The sequence below is a fragment of the Cavia porcellus genome, unplaced genomic scaffold, assembly GCF_034190915.1.
Source record: "Cavia porcellus strain 051 isolate PalLab524CR breed Dunkin Hartley unplaced genomic scaffold, mCavPor4.1 scaffold_18, whole genome shotgun sequence".
Lineage (NCBI taxonomy): Eukaryota > Metazoa > Chordata > Mammalia > Rodentia > Caviidae > Cavia > Cavia porcellus.
In genome coordinates this window covers 17,056,642-17,080,826 of record NW_026947501.1, presented here as the reverse complement: position 1 = coordinate 17,080,826, position 24,185 = coordinate 17,056,642, and the positions used below count along the sequence as shown (strand labels likewise).

The 24,185-nt window shown below is 43.5% G+C and overlaps 1 protein-coding gene and 1 long non-coding RNA gene across 2 annotated transcripts in view; one reads left to right on the top strand and one right to left on the bottom strand.

Annotated features, from left to right (window-relative positions):
• B3gnt2 (UDP-GlcNAc:betaGal beta-1,3-N-acetylglucosaminyltransferase 2) overlaps positions 1-24,185 on the bottom strand; it is a 185,182-nt gene that overhangs the window by 34,308 nt on the left and 126,689 nt on the right. The gene's annotated exons all lie outside the window — the stretch shown is intronic.
• LOC134471274 (uncharacterized) lies at positions 18,466-23,993 on the top strand. Its single transcript, XR_010040576.1, has 2 exons — positions 18,466-19,551; positions 23,472-23,993. It is a non-coding gene; the product is annotated as an uncharacterized LOC134471274 (long non-coding RNA).

The following is a 24,185-nucleotide window of genomic DNA, read 5'->3' as shown; positions in this document are numbered from 1 at the left end:
CATATTACTTTATAGTGGAGCATAAAGGCAGCCATTTGAAGGAACACAAACAGCTGTCTGTTAGTCATATTGTTTTGTACATGGAACTCTCATAAAAGAGAAATGCAAAATCATACTCTTAATTATCATCAAACTGCAAAATTACATTCAAGAGGAGAGACCCATAATTGCACCACCGAGCATGAGACAGTGCTGTTAATATAATTATACAGGCATAAGCTTATTAGAGAACTTAATGCCTCTTCGCTGGCATCATCCTTTGTAAGCTTTCTATGGTCTCAAAACTCTCAGTTGTAAACATAACTGTTCTAAAACAGTGATTTCCAAGGGGCATTACAAAATTCTGCTGACCTTTACCAAAGGCCAGCATTGCCTGGCTAAGGAGAAAGAGAACATTTCTGGAAAATGAAAATTGGTTGGCTTTTATTAAGGAAAGAAGTATTTCTGTTTCTAAGTCCCATGAAGTCTTGCAGTAATCTAGCTGTGGATATAATTGTGAGGTCTAACGACCTGGAGAAACTCCAGCTCCAACACAGCAGCCAAGCTGCAGGTGAAAAATCATGATGTGAGAGTCTTCAAGCTCCAGCTCAAATCCCACTCTGGGAAGAGCTGTCTTGGCAACAGTAATTCCTGTCTTAAAGAGTTCCCAAAGGCTGAGGCAGGAGGATCGCTTAAGTCTAAAGGCAGCCTGTAGAGTGAGCCTGGACTACAAGTAGGAACCAGTCTCCAAAGAAAAGAGTCTCCAGGAAGCGGAAATAAGATCATTTATGGTCAAGTGCCTGAGTATGTGTATGAGGTATGATCAAAAACTGTGATGAATGTTTAAATCTTTCTTAATGTATTGTTGTAAAAAACACATTGCTATTAATCCCCTCAGAGTACTCCCCCTTCCTTTGAAAACACCTCATCAGGGGTTGGGGATTTAGCTCAGCGGCATAAGCACCTGCCTTGCAAGCAGGCAGTCGTGAGTTTGATTCCCCGGTACCGATAAAAAGGAAAAAGACAAAAAAGATATAAAAAGAAAAGAAAACACCTCATCATTCTTGTCACTTTCTGACAGTCCTCTCGTGAGTGTCTTTAGTTGTGCTGTCAGAGCTCCTGCGATGTCCTCAGTTTCAAAACATTTACCTTTTGTGGTCATCCTGTCTTTGGGGAAGAGCTACAAGTAGCATAATACCAGATCTGGTGAACAGTGCGAGCCTGCCTTTCTGCTGGATGACACTGGCAACGGCGTATCTTTTATCATACTTTGTAAAGGCACCAAGAGGACTTTAGAACTTCTTCAGAAAGTGGCAAGAACAAAGGGGTAAGTGTGTTCAAAATGAGGGGGATTAATGGCAATGTCTTTTACTGTAACACAATTTTTAAAATTCATGCATTCTCAATAGTTTCCAGTCAGTGCATGTTACCCTCCTTGGCCTTGGCCATGGGTCCAAGTCCTCATGAGGCTGAAGAACAGGTTCTACCTCAGACTAGAATGATAGGCGGTCTCAGCACTTGTCCTGGTGCCACAGGAGTACTATTATGTCTTCATTACAAGGGTTCTGACTTTATTGTCATCATGCAGAACCAAAAAACTAATTGCTTTCCCCTGAAGTGTAGAAAATAGCTTCTTTAGTTAGTGTCTTAGTTACTTTTTTTGTTGCTGAGACAAAATACTGGACACCCAAAATTAAAGGGGAAAAGGTTTATTTGGCTTACACTTTGTAGAGGTTTCAGTCAATAATCAGCTGGCTCCAAGGCAGGTGGTGTGGCATACAGGCCTCACAGAGGAGACATTCACAGTAAGCAGAAGTAACAAAGCAACAAGGGAGAAAAGACAAGCCTCCTTCTGGCCCTTATATTGTATTCAGACTGCCAGAATTAGGGTGGTGCCTACCAATCAGTATGTTAATTTAGTCATCGCCCATCCTTAAAAAAAGTGTCACACCAAGAATCACACTCTAGATTCAGCCACCTCTGAAAAAGCATAAGGCTTTGGGGAAACATCTAGATCTAAGCTGTAACAGTTAGCTTATGAGTAAGGCAGCTAGCTCGTGGAGGGATCTGAGACAGAGTGGGGTGGCTGGCCATGTTGATAAAAATTAGTAGAGCTGGGCATGGTGGTGCACTCCTGTAATCTCGGCCTCAGTGTGAGGCCAGCTTAGGCTACAAAGTGATCCCAAGGCCAGCCTGAACTGCATAGCAAGACCCTGTCTCAAAAAGACCAAAAAAAAAAAAAAAAATTAAAAATAGATAATGAACTGGAACTTTGGACAAAACGCCTTTCCTCAGGCAGTATGGGATGCAGCCCACTGTCAACCAAAGGAAGGTACAGCTACTCCCTACTAAATCGATGATTTTTGAGGGAGTTATAATGCAAATTAACTAATTTCATCTAAGATTCCAGATTTCTGTAAACCCTACATGTTTAAGAACTGGACTAAAAGCCTGAGTCCCAACTGGTCATTTTAAAGCCACAGAGCCACCTGTGATAAATGAACCACTAAACAGCTGAGCAGTTCCTGTGCTCTGTTTAATTTACATTGAACTCTGGATCAAGGGACCATGGGGCCACCCCATATGGGATCCCTCCTGGAAATCCAGCAATATTCCCTTTATTTCCAATAAAACTCTCCTAATTCCCTCAGTTGGTTCAAGACTACATTCCTCAGTGTTAGCAGAATCGTGACCTTGGTATACACGCTGTAACAGAAGGAGGTTCCTGCTCGGTCCTTAAGACTCAAGGACTTCACATGTAAAGTTCACCAAGCATCCTTCTCCAATAGGAGATTCAATAGTGAGGGAAATCAGAAAGCAATGGGAAGCAGGATATACAAACACACTGAGCCAAAACAGTCATACACAAAGGGGCTCAAGAACAGGTAGGAACTGGGTGTGGTGGCAATGGCCTGTAATCACAGCACTCAGGCGTCGGGTTGGAGGATCGCTGCAAGTTTGTGGCTAGCCTGGGCCACATGGTGAATTCAAGGACAACCGCAACTATGCAAGACCCAGTGTCTAAAAGAAAAATAAAAACCAGAAAAACATGAAAAAGAAGAGGCTGGGGATTTAGCTCAGTGGCATAAATGCCTGCCTTGCAAGCGCTTGGTCATGAGTTCAATCCTAGGTACCAATAAAAATAAATAAGTAAAAATGGAAAAAAAAAAAAAAAAACCTTTCTAAAAAAATCGGTAAAAGCTAATCTATGGTGGTGGAAATCAGAACAGTAGTGGCTTCTGGAATAAGAGATAATTTCCTGGAAAGAGGGATGAGAAAGTTTTCTGAGGAAAGAAAATGTTCTCTCTTGAATCACAATTGATCCTGTGAAATACTTCAGAATTATGATTTTTTTCCACACTCACACAAAAAAAGATTCCTTTATTAATTGCTTAACCAGGAATTTTATTGCAAATTATACTTTTAAAAAAGGAAGCAGTAATCTGTAGGAAGAGGGGAATATGGACAAGTAAGGGAAAAAAAGACCTCCCTGCCCATCAAGCCCACTACCATCTCAGGTGGTTTTCCCTGTACCAACTAAGGCAATTAGAAACCCAGGTTATAAATAAACTAGAGACAGGAAAGGGTGTGGCTTGGGGTTTTTTGGTTGTTGTTGTTGTTCCTAAAAGTCAACATCTTAGTTTAAGCAAATCATTTCAGTTCAAGCCTTGTTACTTTATTTTTTGAAAAACTTTTCATTATTATTTTCTTCCTTTCTCATCTAAGGTCATCTTTAGAAAACAGTTTTCAGAGTCAGCATCCCTTCACCCCCAGCATCCCACACACATTTGTTGCCTGTCCTTGGCTTTGTAAACATGTAGCGCCCTTGTCTCCTTGAGACAGATTCCTCATCTCATTGGTTGGGATGGAGTCATGTGACCCTTCCTAAACCAATCACTGGCAAAATCTCTTAAGACCAATTAGGGTTTGTTCCTGAGTCTTCACATGAAACGGTAAGGACCCCTAACGCACTCCGGGTTCTACTGGCCAAGATAAATGGAGCATTACAGTACAGTTTTTCAGCTCTGAGACGGAAGTCGGCAAGTAGGACGTTGTTGGGGAGTATTGTCAGCATGAACACCTATACGGAAGTGAAGTAAGCACGAGTGGATAAAGAGAGAAACTGAACGGCAACACAATTCTGATAATGGCCTTAGCTGATCTCTGGAGGGAAACTCCAGTGCTGCAGTGGGTCACAGTTATTTCAAACTGAGATGAGAGCACTAGGCATCTGCTTGTCATTAGGTGTAGTCAGTGTGAGCATGGTCTTAGGCAGAGTGGCTCTTCAGCAAACCGAATCTCAGAGAGGGATTCAGGGAACAGTTGGGGTCATCAGCACTCCCAGGAGATGGTGGAAGGAGAGCTTCAATCTTGGTGGTCTGGGTGTCACATGTCATCTACTACAGGGGAGATAGATGTTGCAAGGCAATCTCTCAAGTCTCCTAGAAACCAAACTGGAGTTGGCACTTTTGTCCAGAGAAAACTCTGTGTGCAGCCTTTACCATTATCTCCTTATCCCTCAACTTGCTTAAGGAGAGGGAACCGAAGACCTCTAAGAGTCAGCCACTGCTCTAGTCTTTCAGAGGATTTCCAGAAGCCAGTGCCAAGGAAAACACCTGTAATTCCAGCATTTGGGAGGCTGAGGCAGGAGGACTGTCATGAGTTCAAGGCCAGTCTGGACTCTACAGTGAGATCAAGGCCAGCCTGAACTACATAGTAGATGGCTATGTAGACCAAGCTTGAGTAGAATCCAAGTCTGGGCCTCAGACTTAAGGCCCAGAAGAATGAAAATCCATAGGATTAATCTTGCACAAACTAAGATCACGCTAAACCCTGATATCTGCTGAACTTCCCAATTCACACACATTAGGCCATTAGTTCCACATTTTCATGGTGTGTTTCCTGCCAAGGTTCCCAACATAGTTGACATAATAGGAAAATCAAAATGAGCAATGATGAACACACAGGTCAAATAAATAAGCCTTTTTCCAGGATTGAAACAGACATAGCCAACAAGAGTCTAATTCAAGATTAAACTGTGAACAAAGAAAAGTTTATAATAATAAAAGGAAGAGGGAGTGGAAATATTTGTGTCAGTTTTTTCTTACTAAAAATACTAAAATAACATTCTATCCAGCTTCCCCACGCTGCCCTGACCCCATCTCTTTCCCTGTACCTCTTGAATACTTCCTAGCTGGATTACTAATTTGGCTGTAGGACTGACCCTCAGGAAATGTTATGATAGGATATGAAAACAGTCATCACTGAAAGGAGCTGGGGAAACTACTTTGTCCATTGTTACATAGCTAGTTAAACACCTAAGAATTAAAGCCATGTGCATGAACACTTATGTATACATTCAGGAAAAGCAGAGATTATGTGTTATAGCAACCTCAACCATGTCAACAAAGTGATTAAGTAGAATGAGGAGGCTGAATCTGATACTGCAGGCTACTAAAGATCCAGAGATATCCGAACTTTATTATTCCCTGTGTGTCTGTGTGATACGTGCATGTGCTGGGTGCCTTTGAGCATGTTAGGCAAGTACTTTACTACTGAGCAGCACTCCCAGTTTCTATTTTTTAATTCTATGAAAAAATAAAACAAAATTTCGTAACAAAATAATAAGAGCATAACAATAGTTAATACACAGCGTATTATTAGTTACCACTTGTGTCCGGATGTCCCCCCCCCCAAAGCCCTGTGCAGTATAAGTGGGGCTTTTTCAGAGGTGGCTGAATCTAGAGTGTGTGACAGAAACGAGGCCTCTCGTTTGTGCTCACGTCTTTTGCCTGTCATGAACTGTTTCTCCTCTGCAATCCGTCTGTCATGAGCACCCTGTCTTGGAGCCAGCTGATTATGGACTGAGCTGAGTAAACTTTTTTCCCTTTATCTCTGGATTTCTGGTATTTTGTCTCAGCAATGAGAGAAAAGTAAGACAGATATCTTCAAAATTGTTACTATGAAAAGAAGACAGCAATTAAAAAAGTTCTTTCAAAGAAGAAACATATTAGCCCAGAGCTTTTTTTTTCAGTGAAATAAGAGTAACTAATAGTATAAATGGATCAAATTTGCCTATATGTTAAAATATTTTTGAAACTATGGAATAGGTAATTGGGGAGGTCGTCTGAACCTCTCCCGGCTTCCATGTATATATATATATATATTCTTTGAGCTTCTCATATGGGAGAAACCATGCAACAACATTCAAGCTTGGGCCTGACCTACTTCATTGAACATTATATTCTCTGCTGGGTGTTGTGGCCCACACCTGTGATCCCAGCACTCAGGATGCTGAGGCAGGGAGGGCACTGTGAGGACAGCCTGGACTAGAAAGACAGACTGAAAAAAACAACAAAAAAAAGTATGTTCTCGAGTTGTGCCCATTGACCCACCCTTCAATTTATCAATCTTCATGGCAGAAGAGAAATCCATTGTGTATAAATGTCACATTTTCTTTATTAAAACAATCCTAAAAACTCATATAGAAGAAACCCAGCGAAAGCAGTCCTGAGTAACAAAAGCAAAGCAGGTGGGCTCACAATTGCAGACTACTGCGAGGCTCCCGCGCTTACAAGGCGGGAGGCTCCTCCTCCACTCAGTTATGGGCTGCAGAGGCGAGCGGCCCGCGGCCGAGTGACCCCAGGGGCCGGCAGACCCTTGGCCCGAGCACTGTGGTGGGGGGGGGGGGCGGGACAGCAGTGCACGCTCAGGTGAATGGGGAGCAGTGAATCGAAAGAGCCGATCAAATCCGGGGCACTCTCTAGGTAATGATGCTGTTGGACAGTCAACCTCAACCAGGGATGTACTTTCTCAGGCCACCGCTGCCAGAGACACATTGAAAATAGAGTTAAAACCGGGTTGGGGGGTGTGCACGCCTGGAACCCCAGCACTCAGGCAGAGGCCAGCCAGAGCCACAAAGTGAGTCAAACGGCCAGCCAGCGGGGACTGCATAGTGAGACCCTGTCTCCAAAATAGACAAAAATAAAGTAGAAATAGCCCCTTCAAGTACAAGTATTTGTTTCTGTCATGATGTCAAGAAGTCTTCTGCAAGTGGCACCTGGAAAATAAACAGGAAGGATGGCAGATATCTGGGTGATTCTCGCCGTGGGGGTGGTGGTGGGGGGTGTCTCTCCCCACATTCTCAAAATAAAGTTCATTTATATTTCATACTTCTTATCTTTTCAAACGCCGCGGGTCCCCCACAGTTCTATCATGCACCATGACACCATTCTCCCCCCCCACACACACAGGGTCTCACCAGGCAGTCCAGGCTGGCCTTGAACTCACTAAGTAGTCTAGGCTGGCCTCAAACTTTCAGTAATCCTCCTGCCTCAGCCTCCTGAGTGCTAGGATTACAGGTGTGTGCCACCACACCTGGCCACAGTGCCATGCTTACACTCTATAAATCAGCCAACTGATAGAAATTTAGCAACAATGAAATCAACTTATAATTTCACAAATGAAAATGAATGAGAAGTACTCAGCTAAGAAAATTGCTTAAGGGACAGCTAGTTACTGGCAAAGCTTGGACTTAAACTTAGAGTTTAGCCACCAATCTGTGCATTTCCACTATAAGCAGAAAATCTCACTGCTAGCCCCCTCTCTCCATTTCCTTTCCAATTTTTTCTTTCTATCATCTGTTTATTTATTGATGATACATAGTCTTGCTATTTAGTTTAGGATAGCCCTGATGGTTCTCCTGCCAAGATTACAGCAACCATGCCTGGCTCTTTCACATTTATGTAAGTGAAATTTGGTTAAAGGAACACCAGGCTATGATAATTTGCATGAAATCACAGATGCTGGGACTGCAGCACTCTCAATTCTCAACGTGTCTCAGTGGAGCTAGGGGCAGAGATGGGACATCAACTCACTCCTCAGCTTCCTCTGCAAGTCCCAGGGAAGGGAAGGCCAAGCACGGCTTCACAACTCATGTTTAATGAGGAGTCTGGAAGGCCAGGCATGGAGGTGTACACCTGTAATCCCTGCACTAGGGAGACTGAGACAGGAGGATCACTATGAATCTGAGGCCTGCCTGAGCTACCCAGCAAGTTCAAGGTCAGTCTGAACTACGTAGTGAAACCTTGACTCAAAAAAAAAAAAAAGATTTGGAGTCCAGGAATATAGCTCAGTGGCACAAGTGCCCACCTGGCAAGCATGAGATCATGAGTTTGATCCCTGGTAACAAACAAACACAAAGGAAACAAAATATAAAAGGACAGTGTGTTTTCTTTTTCAATTGACATTTATCATTTTATAATTAGAAAACATACTGTATTTGTGTTTAAATGAGAGAGGGAGCAGTTGGAGAAGAGTTAAAGAAATGCCATCTTGGGCCAGGGGTTTAGCCCAGCAGCATAAGTGCGTGCTTGGTAAACGCAAGGTCCTGAGTTTAATCCCCAGTACATTCCCCCACCCCAAAAAAAGAAATGCCATCTTGGGCCGTGTGACCAGCAACCACTTAAATCAGGATGTGCCAGTTAAGACGTAGGCAGGGCTTATAGGAAACCAGTTCTACTTCCCTTTTTGTTTTCTTTTGGCCTCTAGTTGTTGGTTTGGTTTCAGGATGAATTTCTGGGCAAGGCAGCAGCTCACATAAAGAAGATACAGTGCGGTGTTTTTCTTAATTGGAAAGAAGGGAAAACAGTCAAAGGAGGGAAGAGGATGAAACATGGACACTGGGAAACAGGTGGGGCCACAGGATTGAGAGCATTCAGTGAAATATTCCTCCAGGACCTGTTCTGAGCAAAACAACGAGGAACTGATCACAGTCCTGTCCTTCAAACATGGGCTGTTCCAGTCTATTGCATTATCCTCCCATGCATGGTGCCTGGTAACAAGCTCACCCTGTCTCGCCTGAAAGGAAGAATGGGACGTCCATTCTTAAAAAGATACAGCATATCCTTTTCTACTGGAAGTTCCCACAGCCTTTTCCTCAGCGTTTTAAAATCCATTAGTCCCCACAGGTACTCTGTGTTCCACGATATCAGGCATTAGGACACTGAAGGTCTATTTCCGCTTTGCTGCCATTCAGCAGTGTGCAGCTGGCCGTGATGTAATGACTGTCCTTCAGGTTTCCAGGATTTGGAAGAAGACCAGCCCAGACTAGACAGCCAACAGCCAAATGAGCAGCCTTGCGTTCTTCTTAAAGGCCGCCAAATCCTCGCACCAAAGGCCTAACATGCCAATCTGGCCATAAGGAGTCTTCAGAGACACTCATGTACTGTGCTTTCAGGGGCCAAAAAATATTATCATTTGCTCCCAAAAGTCACATATGGGTCCCAGAAAGAGGAAGTTATAACTTCTACCTCTTGGAACACATCACTGCAAAATAGCTAAAAAGGTCTTGAAAACTTCTCAGATGAAGTTCATTCAAATATTCCCCAAAGGTTTGTCCCTGCTGTTCACAGAGAAACTTCAAGTTGCTGTGCCACTGAGTCTCTGGATGAAGGAGACTTCCAGGGACCTGAGAATTCAGTTCGGGATACTGTGTCACATAGAAAGTGCCAGTTGTCCCTACAAGGAAAAGTGGTTTGTTTCTGGCTCAGGGGTGGTGAGCTACAAGTGCAGGAAATTCTGGAGAACTTTTTGCTAGGAGATTTTATTATGGCTTACAGACCTCATTTTCAGCCAAAGGAACTGTATCCCCCAAACCCCCTGGGGAAGGAAATATCTCTGTGGCATGCAGCACAGAAACAGCATGCGCACCCTCAGAAAGCTGGCTTGCTCTGGGGCGAGTCTCCATCGAATGTCAATAAGTTTGTATCACTGACACAGAGTATGAGAGTCACCATAGGGCAGCATCTTGCTTACTCTCTTGCTACTGCAGATTTCTCAGTGCTTGGAGTTGAGCCTCGCTCTGCCTTGGCCACATGATGCTGGGAGGCATCTCAGGAAAAAAAAAAAAAAGGGATCCATTGTGCCAACAGGATGCACACCTTGCCAGCCTGTCTCATCAGCCTGAAGAGAGATTGGCTTCTCCACCTATAGATCAACAACGTGCTTCTCACCAAATGTCAAGTGTCTTTGTGTTTGAAAAGAATCCTCTAAATGGGATCAACCTGTAATTAGGTCTAATTGTAATTTCAGGGTTATTGTAGCTAGTCTAATCCAATAAATACTGCCTGAGTGGTTAGCCCGTATAAAACTGTGCTATGTTCTACTGGGAAACAACAAAAGACCCAGGTCCCTGGCCTCAAGGAGCTCATCATGTAGCAGTCGGAAGACTGGGTCTGTGACAGGCTTTGCCACAGCCACCGTGTCACAGGCTGGGCAGTGAGCGAGGGCAGTTTTTGCTCTCTGGTTTTTTCTATGTACTGACACACTCTGTTCAACTCCATCAGCGCTGGGCTGGGAGAATATTTGCTTAAAGGGGCCTAGGAAGTGAGGGGAGAGGGAAGGCAGGCAGCCTCTGCCTCCTCAACCCCAACACATTAACTGGGGCTAACTGAAGAGACACTTAACTTGGTGGCTACATTTCCCCAGAATGAAGTCTTTGGTCCAAACCTCTGTTAAGCAAGAAAGTTTTCCTTTTTGAATAAAATTAGCTTCTATAGCTGGGTGTGGATATGCATACCTATAATCCCAGTATTTGGGAGGCTGAGGCAGAAGGATTCTGTCTGTCTGTGTTCAAGGCCACCCTGGGCTACACAGTGAGTTTAAGGCCAGGTTCAATTACATAGCAAGATTCTCTCTCTTTTTTTTTTTTTTGGCTTTTTCGTTTTTATCGGTACCAGGGATTGAACTCACGACTGCCTGCTTGCAAGGCAGGCGTTTATGCCGCTGAGCTAAATCCCCAGCTCAAGATTCTCTTGAAAACAACAAAATTAGCTTCTATAGCTAGAAATGCTTTGTTTTGAATGATACTTTGCACAATGAGAAAATGTAGTCACAAAATAATAACTGTCTCGGTGAGAAGGGCCATTGCTCAGCTCTAATCACATAGTTAATTTATTCAAATTAATGCAGCAAAAGCAAGATGGGGATGGGATCTTCTTTCCAATCCTATTTTTGCCCTTTTAACACTAATCAGACCTTTAAAAGCAAGGATTAGTGGGCACCTCAAGCTGCTCTTGTAGCCGTTTAGTATGAGGTTAAAGAGTGAGCAGAAGCAGTAGAATTATTTTTATACTTACAACAGTTTGCCCTCAATGAACAAACTAAAGGGGGGAAAGTGCATTTTAGATCTTCTAAAAAGACCATTAAGAGTTTCAAATTATCCTAAGCTATCTCTTGCCTCTGAAAATAAAAAATAAAAATCTTCTCTCAGCTCTCTGGTATGTGTGGGCTTGTCTGCCTGGGATCTGCTTTTAAAGCACATTTCCCACCAGGCCAATTCAACAGCAGTCTAAGATAGAAACGTCAGATTTCTTACCTAAGACACAAATGGAAAAACACAGGATCTGAATTTACATTTGTTCTCTCTTTTTTCCCTTTTCCTCGTTCACTTTTAAACAAAGGTTGTATTTGTGTCTCTAGTCAAAGACTTTTGTCAATAATCATTTAAAAGAATCATACAGTAATTATTAATTTTGCATGGGATCAACTCTGGCCTCGGCTGTCATTTGAGATGCAGTTACATGAAAAACAGACTGTGTTAATTTCACCCCCTTTGGAGTTGCTTGGCAACAAGGCCTTGTTCCAGGCCATCTCTGCTTAGCCCAGTGAACTCTTCGGGGTGTCACTCACACTGAGGCACTCATCACCTACTGCTGTCCCTTGTGAATATGTCCTTAGATGGAGAGTTTGGTAGCCTTCTTCTCATCACACTGGATGGGGTCTGTGTATGTCCGGCCAGAGAATGAACCATGTTTGGAGAATTTGAGATTGAGAAGTCCAGGTTAGACAAGAAAGACACAGAGCATGAGAAATGTTTGAGCTGACACTGGCAGGCAGCAGGACTCAGATAGCATAGGTGTTAAAGACCTTAGAAAAAGATTACTATGTTTTATTTGTTTACTATGTTTTATTTCTTTCTTCCTATCTTTCTTTCTTTCTTTCTTTTTTTTTTTTTGTACCAGGGATCAAATTCATGACCTTGCGCTTGCCAGGCAGATGCTTGTGCTGCTAAGCTAAATCCCCAGCCTTGAAAATATTTCTAAGCTACATTGCTAAATAATGATTGCATATAGTCCTGGACAATACATATAGGATGTATGTATGCAGAGAGGAGGGATTTTTAAATATTTTGCTAATGCTTAAAGAAAAACTTAGATGGTCACCGTGTTTGGGAGGGGCAAGGTGATGTCTAAGGCAGAGGCCAGAACAAGATTTTCCACCTATGAATCTGTGTATGTTGTTTTGTTTTATAAACTAAAAATGTGTTACCCAGTCCAAAACTTTTTAAAAATATATATTTAAAATGTATCAATCCGATGCAATTTGTTAACATTTGGTGGAGCTAGAAAAGTTGGTGAACGGCACATGGAAGCTCTTTGCAGTATTTTTGCAATTTTTTGATGTGTTTGAAATTATTTCAAAATTAAAAGTTAAAAGACATGTTTTCAATGTTAGCAATATGAAAGAATTTTAAAAATACAAACAGATTTTGTACAGCTTTTTCTTGCTATTTAAATGCTATTCTTGCCATCTTTTGTAAAGTAAGCCAATCTGCACATTTTGAACATTTTGAGTGGCTTAGTAGGAGATGGAGTGTCAGTGAACTGTTTGAGCTACAGAAAAAAAAGCCCTCAGTTAGAAAAGTTAACCTTAATCATAATGTGGTTACATCATATAGAAAATGCATCAGCTATGTCCCCAAAAGATCTAAAAAGAAATAAAGGACAGCCTTCTCAGGGCTGTCTTTCTGAGTAGTCATACATTTTTCTTAGGTTGTTTTTATTTGGAATTATAAAGTCATATAAAATTGCAAACAATATGTTTTGGGAGTATTCTGTATTCCATCTTAAAATTCTTTGACTTCCAAAATGATTTTTTTTTTCTTTTTTTGAGATAGGATCTTGCTATGTAGTTGAGACTCGCCTTGAACTCACTATGTAGCACAAGCCATCCTCAACTGACAGGGCTCCTCCTGCCTCCGCATCCCACATGCGAGGGTTACAGGTGTGTGCCACTACACTCGGCTAGAAAAGTTAATTTTATCATAAAAGGAAAACTGTTGCTTAACAGTAATGTGGATCAAGACTTCATTCTGGGGAAGGATAGCCACCAAGTGTCTCCTCACTTAGTTCTTAGGCAATATTTTTGTTTGTTTGTTTTGCTTGTGTTTCTTAATTTTATTTTTTGAAACAGATTCTCACTTTGTAGAGTAGGCTGACCCTGAACTCACTAAATAGCCAAGGCTGGCCTCAAACTTGTAATGATCCCCCTGCCTGAGCCTCCTGAATGCTGGGATTATAGGCATGCATCCTCATACCTAGACTTATTTTTCTTTTTATTTTATTTATTTATTTGTCTTTTTGAGACAAGGTCTCACTATACAGTTTAGCCTGGCCTTAGGTTCATTTGTAGCCCAGGTTGACATTAGACTTGCAAATGAGCCTCCTGCCTCTGCCTTCCAAATTCTGGGAGTACAGGAGTGTGCCACCACACCTGGGTATTTTTCTTTATTATGTAGCATAATTTCCCTGGGCCCCATCCAACTTGTTCTGCAGATCCATAGTTTATTTGTTTTTATTGCTGCATACCATTCTATGCTATAGAAGTACAACAGTTTGTAAACCTTTTACCTGTTTAAACACTTAGATTGTTTCAGTATCTTGGAAACTATGGGAAAAAACTGATGTAAATATTCATGTCCAGATTTTGTGTGAGCATAGATTTTTATCTCTCAGGAGCATAGTTGCCGGATTGTATAAAAAGTGTATAATAGGTTTGTAAGAAATTGCCAATCTGTTTTACAGTGTGGCCATACCATACGTTATATTCAGCAATGTCTGAGTGATCTGGTTTTTCTGTACCTTTGCAAACATTTGGTATTATCATTAATTTCATTTCAGTCAAGCTGATAATTGTGTTCATACTTTCTTTTTGGAAAGCTGTATACATTTTAAAGCAATTGAGGGGTATGTTAGTTTTTAGCTGCTATAACAAACATCCAAGACAATCAACTTATAAAGAGAAAAGGGTTATTTTAGCTCAGTTTTAGAGGTCTCAGTCCATGATTGGTTGACACCATTGCTTTGAGACTGTGGCAGCACATTCAGAAGTGAATGGCTGAGCCAAACTGTTCAATTCACGGCCAAGAAGCCAAAGAAAGGAAGAGAGGACACACAATCCCTGAGAGCACACCCCCAGTGACCTAAAGTGACCTAAAGACCCCTCACTCAACCCCATATCTTAGTTTCCACAATCTCCCAAAAGGGCCTCCTTAAAGACAAGCCTCTAACATGTGGGTCTTTGGGAGACATTTAATATACAAGGTGCAGCAAGCCAATACTAACAATTTAAGCTTCCTCTATGCCTGGCTCAACATTAGGCTCTCAGAGCATGGAAAGGACCTCACTCCTGTATGTGGGACACTGCAAGAGGAAGCAGATTCTTCCAAAGTCAGCTGTAAGAGCCTTACAGGCTCAAGGGTAATGATGTATGTTGGATGATGAACCCTAAATCCTTACCAGGAACCTGTGTGCCTGTGTTGGGAAGAGCTTCTCTGTGGGCCACCCAACTGAGAGGGAAAAACAATCACAATTCTGCGTGAAGGTGGAAAAGGAAATCACGTTTTGGATCTAGTACAGGCTCAAGTTAGCTGCTTGCAATTCCAGGTGAAAGAAATGATACTGACTGTTTGGGTCTCCAAAAAAGGGTTCAGATTCTGTGTTTTGTGAAGAAATAACAAAGCAGCCCAGATGTGGTGAGTCAAGAGGATCTCAGTGAGTTCAAGGCCAGCGTGAACCACACGGGGAGACTCTGTATTAAAAAAAAAGGGTGGGGGGAGGAAACTAGAACCAGAATAAAACTAACAAGTGTTCCTGCCCATGTGTAGCAAAATCGGGGTGATTCTGTTTTCAATCTGAAAGAACATCATGTCCTTTCCCAGTAAGTTACGTTAAAGAAGATTCCTAGGAGTCTTTCCAAGCCTAATTCTAGCTCTCTCAGCTTCTGTCTACTTTGTTAAATGTAAGGCCTGGAGATCCCCTTATTGATAGTTATAAATACGGATAAAGCCAAGTGTTGGCACATCCCTGTAATCCTAGCACTCAGGACGCAGAGGCAGGAGGATCACAGGAAGTTTGAGGCCAGCCTGGATTACATAGAGAGACCCTATCTCCATAAAAAATTAAATTAAGTAAATATGAACAAAACAGTGCTACTGTACAATTAATAGATCTCAGTTATCTAAGGAGCAGATGGTCTTTATATATCAAAAATAAACAGCTTTTTTAAAAAAACCCTTAAAATTTTAAAACAATTCTTTGAACAAAGACCAGTTTTGTTTGGAAAGACACAGCACACTGTGCTCAGGACTCCACAGGGAATAACACTATCAGGGAACTCTCTGTCCCTCCTAGAATACCATTCTCCACCCCTGCCCTTCCTGCCCTTCACCCTAGGGAATATCTGTTGTCCTCAGTCTGGTCAGATTAGGAAAAAAAAAATCTTTATTTATACTCACACTACTTCAAAAAGCTTTGAAGAAATGTATAAGTTAAAATACTTTCCTCTATAAAAACAGAGCAAAAAGGGAAATAGAACCAAAACTAGTTAAAAGGAACAGAAAAACTAGGTATGGCTAAATGAGCATCTATCACCCACAGTGACCAGCTTCAAGGCATGCCCAGCTGCTAACACAACCATGCTATAGCATGCATTTTAAAAGCCATCATCTGGCTTTCCCCCTGAGGCTGTCAAAGCTCAGTCTACTTTCCTGCATTTTCTATATCACTATTTTGTTTCTCAATTACTGAGCTCTTAGTGGCTCATCAATTTAAAGGAACATTTTAAGGAGGTTCTAGTAGTCTGACTCCTGCTAATGGCCATTATCCCTGGTAGAAAACAGTACAGTACAGATGGCTTTTCTGTTGCTTCTATGCACAAACATTATTCATCTCCAAAACTCACTGATACTTTGCAAAGATATGATAATGCAAATGCTATGAACTGAACTGTGTCCCTCTCAAAACTTGGAAGTTGAACCACCAATCTCCAAAATGATCTGGAAGCAGAGCCTTAGGGAGGTTAAATTCGTGTCCTAAGAAATTCGTATCTTAAGGAAAGATCAGTGCATAAATGTCCTCTCCCCACCTTCGAGGACACAGTGTGAAAGTCATCAGTCATAAGCCAGGAAGAGTCATTACCAGGACCCAAGCAGCTGACACCTTAAACTCTCAGACTTCAAACTGAGAAATAAATGTTTGTTCTCTAAGTCACCTAGCCCAAGCTGAGCTACTAAGAATGCTAAATTAACTGGTAAATGTGTGCTGTGTGAGAGTAGGGGCCTTGTCTTTCTTGTCCCTCAGTGTCCCAGCATCTGGACTCTGATTTTGATCAAAAATCATTGAGTGTCTTCTTTGAGCAGCATGCTGGTTCTAGAATTTCTGGAGGAATGTAGATCTTGAAAGGGTTTTGGCCCAGACAGGACACTGTAGCTAGGAAAGCCTCAACTGGAAGCAGGAAGTCCCTATCTCTCCCGCCCCTAGGAATTTATCTGTGATGCCAACTTCCCGCCCCTGGGAAATTTACATATGGCGCCAAACCTAGGACCAATGGGCTACCTGTACATCCCTAATGCCCGCCTTAGGTTCCACCCCAAACCAAGGCTACTTACATAGCTCCACGCCACGTGTCTGCTGGAGAGAGCACTGGACTCCAGCCATAGGGGGTGCCTGTCATCTCTCTCCGTGTTCTCAGAATAAAGACCGCTTTTTGTTTTATACTTCTCATCTTTTGGAAATATTTTTCATCTTTTGGAAATAATCCTATCATTTGGTGCCGTGACTTGGATCAGCAAGCAATCCTGAGACACACCCAGTCGAGTCCCCAGCCAATAACATCCTGGATTAATTCTGCGCTTTCTCCTCTCCCGAGACGTCCTTGTCACCAGCGGCCTGCACTCACCATTGGCCAGATTAATTTCAGGTGAGCACTTCCCGGGGAACTTTTGGCACTGGGCAGCCCCAGTCGACTGTTCCCCCGTTCACATGGGTCTGTGCATTTTCACGTCCTTAGGACAGCCCAGGGCAGGGTTCTTTCTGGGCAAACCTGTGTCCACACTCTATAAAATCTCTCACGTTCTTTGGGTTCGGATAGCCCAAAGCAGAGATTTTTGGACCGCCCACACTGAAAGGCCCTCACTTCCCTTAAAGCCTCACGCTTTCATGGGCAAAACTGTTACTGACCCCACGTGGGCTCCTCTTGTAAATCTCTCAGTGAGTACTGGAATATACGAGTTTTTGGAACCTTAGCCACCGTGTGGTGCCACAAACAAGTGATGGTTTGTTCTGGACCATGGCTTATTTCTTGCCTGAATCAGTCATGGGAAACGTATTTTCTAACTCCCCAAAGACACCTTTACAATGCCTAATTTCCAATTTACATACTGTAAAAATTAAAAGTACCATAAAAACTAAACAATTAACTTTTTACTGCCAGGAGGTCTGGCCAACCTACCTGCTTATCAGCAATCGTTGGCCCAAGGAAGGAACATTTGGCCCCTGCCAATGTATGATTTGTATGATTTCTGTCAGGCCGGCGACAAGTTATTAGAACTCCCTTATATTCAGGCCTTTCTTATTCTGAGAACACGCCCATCTCTCATTAAGTCTTGTGCTCTCGCTGAGATACTTTTAGCTAACTCTACCGCACCGCAAACTTTTCCGTCCTGCCCTAAGGATTCACTTGAGGACGTTCCTCCGGTGTTTTCCTGGCCGCCACCTGCCTACCCCCAAACTTGTTTTCTGTCGTTACCTCCCACTGAACCACTCTCCCCTCCCCCTATGCCTGATTCTCTCAGCAGTCCTGGTCCCAATGTGTCACAGTTACCTCCCGCTGTGCGATCGTCTCCCTCTCCGCCTTCCGGGACCCATAACTCTCCCAGCAACTCTAATCACTCTGTTAGCGCTTCCTCAAAGTCTCCGATTTCTTGTTCTCCTGAGAATTCTCTATCCCCTACAGCATTCTCACCGCCCGCCCAACATACTAGGTCTCGGTCGCTATGTCCTTCCGGCAAGCTGCGTGACTGTTCCAGCTTGCATGGGGAACAGTCGCCATGTTGCAACCCTCTGCCACATGACAAGCCGCCATCTTGGGACAGAAGTCACGGTCAATGGGCGCCCCCTTGTGGTCCCTCTTGTGAACTGCAAGAGCCGCCCTGTTGCAGTGCACATAACGCTTCATTGTACTGCTGACAGCGATCCTCTAGCTGCAAGGCACACAGTGAGACGCCATCTGCCTGTGTTTCCCAGGGTGACCAGCAGCTGCTCTGTAGCCGCTCTATAGATGATTGCTCACACGTACCTACTGGACGGATGGCTGCCCAATGGCCCTCTGCTCCAGAATCTTCTCCTCAGGCTCTGCTACCATTTCGGGAGCAAGCTGGCCCCAAGGGACTTGTTAATAAATATGTGCTTTTTTCCCTTTCTGATCTATCCCAGATTGCCCATAAATTAGGTAGCTTCTCTGTTGACCCACAGAATTATATCAGGCAATTTGAATTTATTACTGATTGTTATGATCTGCATTTTAAGGATGTTTATGTGATTTTAAATACCACCCTTAGCTCACAAGAGCGAAATCAGCTGTGGCAGGCAGCTTGAGAAGAAGCTGATCGCAGGCATAGGGCAAACAAAACTGAAAACGACCCTGGGCCTGTTCCTGTGCCAGACCAAGATCCTGACTGGAACTATCAGAATGGACAAGGTTCACAAAAACTACATAAGATGATTGAGTGTCTCATTGTGGGCCTTAATAAGATTACTCACAAACATACAAATTATAAAAAGCTTTTAGAACAGGCCCAGGAGCCTAACAAAAAACCGGCTGTGTTTTTAAATTGGCTTTGGGAAACCTTAATCAAGTATACTAATGTAAACTTTCATGAAGGGATGATTGTTGTTAACTCTTATTTTATTTCACAGTCTGCTCCTGATATTCGTGCAAAATTACAAAAGGTTGAACATGGCCCTCAAACTCCACAAGGGGATCTACTTAAATTAGCCTTCCGTGTCTTCAACAATAGAGATAAAGTTCAAAAAGAGGAGAAGCAAGCTCAAAAATTAAAGTTTGCTAAATATCAGTCTGACCTCTTAGCAGTGGCACTCGGAGCTCCCAAGATAAAAAATCCACAAGGTGTGGCTGCCCGAGTCCCGCCCGGACCATGCTTCAAGTGCAGCAAACAAGGACACTGGGCAAAAGACTGCCCTAACCCTGGCATTCCTCTAGGGCCATGTCCATACTGCAACGTTAAGGGGCATTGGAAGAGCAACTGTCCTAGCCGCCAGCAAGCGGGTAAGCCATCCTCTAATCCTTCACCCACGTAGGAGACTCCATCAATGCCAGATTCGTCACTGACTGACCTGCTCGGACTGGCTGTGGAAGATTGATGGGGCTCGGGGCTCACAGCGCCCACTCTGGTAACCTTGTCGGAGCCCCGAGTCTCACTGGAGGTCTCAGGTAAGATAATATCTCTGCTTGTGGATATGGGGGCAACTTATAGTGTACTTCCTGAATTTTCAGGACCTTGTAGTAAGTCCTTGATTTCTGTTGTGGGTGTTGATGGCCAGCCAAATCAACCTTTGCAGACTGGGCCTGTCCCGTGTAGATTCCAGACTCTTTTCTTTACCCATAGCTTCCTAGTAATCCCAACATGTCCCACACCCCTTTTAGGTAGAGACCTTCTTAAAAGCTTAATTTTTCCTTCACTTTCTCTCTTCCCACAGCCCTAATCCTCCAAACAGCCTCATAATGCATGGCAAAGCCATTCCCTCCCCTTCCTCCTTCTCTGGTTAACCCCATGGTTTGGGACACATCCAATCCCACTCTGGCTACACATGCCATGCCTGTTTTAATCTGTCTCAGGGATCCCTCAATTTTTCCCTGTGTTCCCCAATACCCCCTAGGTCCCCAACATTTAAGGGGACTTAAACCCATAATTAAGCGGCTTTTAGACAACGGTTTTCTTAAACCTACCCATTCACCCCACAATACTCCCATTCTCCCGGTACTCAAGCCTGATGGGTCCTATCGCCTGGTACAGGACCTTAGGGTAATTAACAGTGCTGTTACCCCAACTCACCCAGTGGTGCCAAATCCTTATACCATGCTCTCTCATATCCCTCCCTCCACCACTCACTTTACAGTTATAGATCTTAAAGATGCCTTCTTCACTATCCCCCTATACCCTAATTGCCAAAACCTCTATGCATTTACATGGACTCACCCAGACACTCTCAGGTCTCAACAACTTACTTGGACAGTACTCCCCGAAGGGTTCAGAGACAATCCCCACTTCTTTAGTCAGGCTCTCACTACTGACCTCACAGAACTTGATCTCAAACCTAGTGTTCTCCTTCAATACATAAATGACCTTCTACAATGTTCTCCATCCCATATGTTAGCCATACACCACTCAGCCAGTCTTAGCAATTTCCTTGCTAGTCGTGGATACAGGGTCTCTCCTGCTAAAGCCCAGATAGCCTCCCCAAAAGTCAAATACCTAGGTCTTGCTCTCACCCCCACTACTTGCTCCCTCATCTCAGATTGTAAGGCAATTCTTCGTGATCTCCAGGTGCCCACAACTAAACAACAGGTTACATCTTTCCTAGGTTTAGCTAATTTCTTTCGTCTCTGGATTCCTAACTTTGCAGCCCTAGCAGGCCCATACACGCCTCCTTTCATAAACTAAAAGAGGCTCTCCTAAAAGCTCCAGCTCTTACCCTCCCTGATCCCACCCAACCTTTCATCCTATATACTACTTTTCAGGGCCACAATGCTATGGGTGTACTAGGACACAAAAAGGGACCTTCTTTTCAAGCAGTAGCTTACTTGTGAAAACAGTTAGATCATACAGTAAAAGGATGGGCTCCTTGTCTCCGAGCTCTTGCAGCTGCAGCCCTCCTGACACAGGAAGCTAAAAAGTTTACATTAGGGCAATCTATTACAGTACACTCACCTCATCATCTATGTGAGCTTATCTCATATAAGGTGCTCCCTGCCCTAATGACCCCTTCTCGCCTTCAACAGGTACACTTAGCTCTCTCTCAAGACCCTTCCATCTCTATTGCAACTAGTGGTCCTCTAACTATAGCCACTTTACTTCCCACCTCAGAGGGCCATCCTCACCATGACTGCATTGAGGTCTTACAGATGACTCCCACCCCTTTCCCTCACATCAGTAGCACACCTCTCTCTTTGGCCTTTGACACATGGTTCATAGATGGCAGTTCAAGAAACACAGACAACCAAAAAAGGGCAGGATATGCAATAGTTAACCAGTCAAAAGTTATAGAGGCAAATGCATTGCCACCTGGGACCTCTTCCCAGAGGGCAGAACTTACTGCCCTTACAAGGGCTCTTCCACTAGCAAAAGGCAAGATTATAAATATATACACTGACTCAAAGTATACATTTAGCATTTTACACTCTCATGCCCCTATCTGGCAAGAATGGTGTTTTATTACCACTCAGGGAACCCCCATCATTAATGCTCCCCTTATCCTTAAACTTCTAGAGGCAGCCCAACTTCCAAAGCAGGCAGCAGTTATTCATTGTAGGGGACACCAAAACTCAACAGATCTTATTGCTCAAGGCAATGCCTTTGCAGATTCACAAGCCAAGCTAGCTGCACAAGGGCCCTGCCCTTCTCATCTTCTCCCATTAGTCCCAAACAGTTTACTTCAGCCTAATTATTTACCAGAGCAGTTACAGCTACTTCATAAACCAGGTTACACAGAAAACACTCAGGGATGGATTTTTAGGGATCTAAACTTGTTCTCCCACATCAACAGGCCTTAGACATCATCACTGACCTACACAACTGTTTTCATATAGGATCACAGGCCCTATACAAATAGTCCCTCACCCTTATCTAGCCCCAATAGTCACACACCCTTCTCTAAAAGCTATCATTCTTAAGATTACTCACGCCTGTGATCTCTGTGCCAGGACCTCTCCTCAGGGATGTATGACACCCCCTTCCTTTCCTACCCTTCAGTATCGAGGACACACCCCTGGTCAGGACTGGCAGATAGATTTTACACACATGCCCCACCACAAAACTCGCAAATATCTTCTCACCTTTGTTTGTTCTTTTTCAGGGTGGATAGAAGCCTTTCCCACAACCAGGGAAACTGCTGATGTAGTTACCAAAGTGATATTACAAGAAATCATTCCAAGGTTTGGTCTACCTCAGAGTATTCAGTCAGATAACGGTCCCGCCTTTATTTCTCAGATCACTCCACAGGTATCCTCGAGCTTACACATCATCTGGCACCTACACATCCCATACCATCCACAATCCTTAGGAAAAGTAGAAAAGGCAAATGGCCTCATAAAGACACACCTTACAAAACTCACTTTAGAACTACACCAACCTTGGCCTCAACTTTTGCCCTTAGCCTTAGCCAAGCTCAGGGCACTTCCCCAGGCTCCTACTTTCTTAAGCCCTTTTGAACTTATGTACGGCAGGCCATTCTTACTTCACAATCTTCCTACTCCCCAAAATCTCCCTCCCCTGGCTGACTATGTCCCAGTCCTCTCCTTCCTCCGACACCTGTTGCAACAACATGCTGATCTCTGCCTTCCACAACCCTCTGGAGAAAACAAACCAGATCCTCCCATATCCCCAGGAGATCTAATTTATCTTAAGTTTTCTAAACCCACAGGACTACAACCAAGGTGGAGTGGCCCCCATCTGGTCTACTTGGCTACCCCTACAGCGGTCAAAGTTGCTGGACTCCCATACTGGTTTCACATCACTCAGGCTAAGAGGTGGCCTCCCAGCCCTAAATCTGATCATTCTGAGTGGTCATCTCATCTTCTGTCACCCACCCATCTCGTCTCACAAAGGCCTCACAGCCACAGTTAAGAGGCTAAGTCATGTTTTGTTATCCACTTTGGTTCCTAATTTCTTACATTCTATTAATGATCATTTTTACAGCAGGACTCTTGACAGTCTTTCCTAAAGACTCCCACATCATGCGTAAGATAATCTTCATAATGTTCTATATGATAACAGTCGCAGTTCTTTCTACCCTCAGCTGTCTGGTTAAACATGACATCTCTGAAAGCCTAAGCCCTTACCTTCCCTTTACTGGTACAGCCACTGCCTTCGCTGCTCCCCCTATTCTTTCCAGTTCAACTACTGGACCAGAGACAAGTTTTATATACCTACCCTGTTAACTTTTATGCTTTCAGGTGGGGGAGTAATCACCACTCATAACATCATTTCTCCTGACCTCACACTTAATTTTCAGAATTCTGCCTCACCGTAGAACATGTCTAAATCAAAGGCACCTTTCCCTCTACCTCACCTGGGTCCTTAAATATGACAGTGCCATGTCTCCTCATAACATCTTGTCTCTTTATTTTTCCAGTCTGACATCCGTGCATTCACCAGTGAAGTTGTCCTGGCTAAAACACCTGGCACCAGCATCTACCTGGGCACCAACCTTCATCCTTCATCCTTCAACCTTCATCCCGTCAACTCCCCTAGTACAGCGCCCCCTGCCAGCAGGAAGTAGTTAAAGAGAGAAATCTTTGCCCCTTTTCATAATAATAATCATAAGACGGGATATGAAAGAGTTTTGGCCTAGACAGGACACTGTAGCCAGGAAAGCATCAACTGGAAGCAGGAAGCCCCTATCTCCCCTGCCCCTAGGAATTTATCTGTGACGCCATCTTCCCACCCCTGGGAAATTTACCTATGGCGCCAAACCTAGGACCAATGGGCTCCCTGTGCATCCCTAATGCCCTCCTTAGGTTCCACCCCAAACCGAGGCTACTTACATACCCCACCACGCCACGTGTCCGCCAGAGAGATCGCCGGATGCCAGCGGTGGGGAGTGCCAGCCATCTCTCTCTGTGTTCTCAGAATAAATGCTGCTTTTTATTTTATACTTCTCATCTTTTGGAAATATTTTTCATCTTTTGGAAATAATCCTATCAGAACTAAAGGATTTATGGGTTCATGACTAGCACCCCCATACCCATCATTATGGTGTATTCATGCACAGTGAGCAAAACTTTGACCTCCAATGCAAAAAGCCTCTCGGAAGAACAAGATTCCCTTTTTGGTTTCCATATTCCTT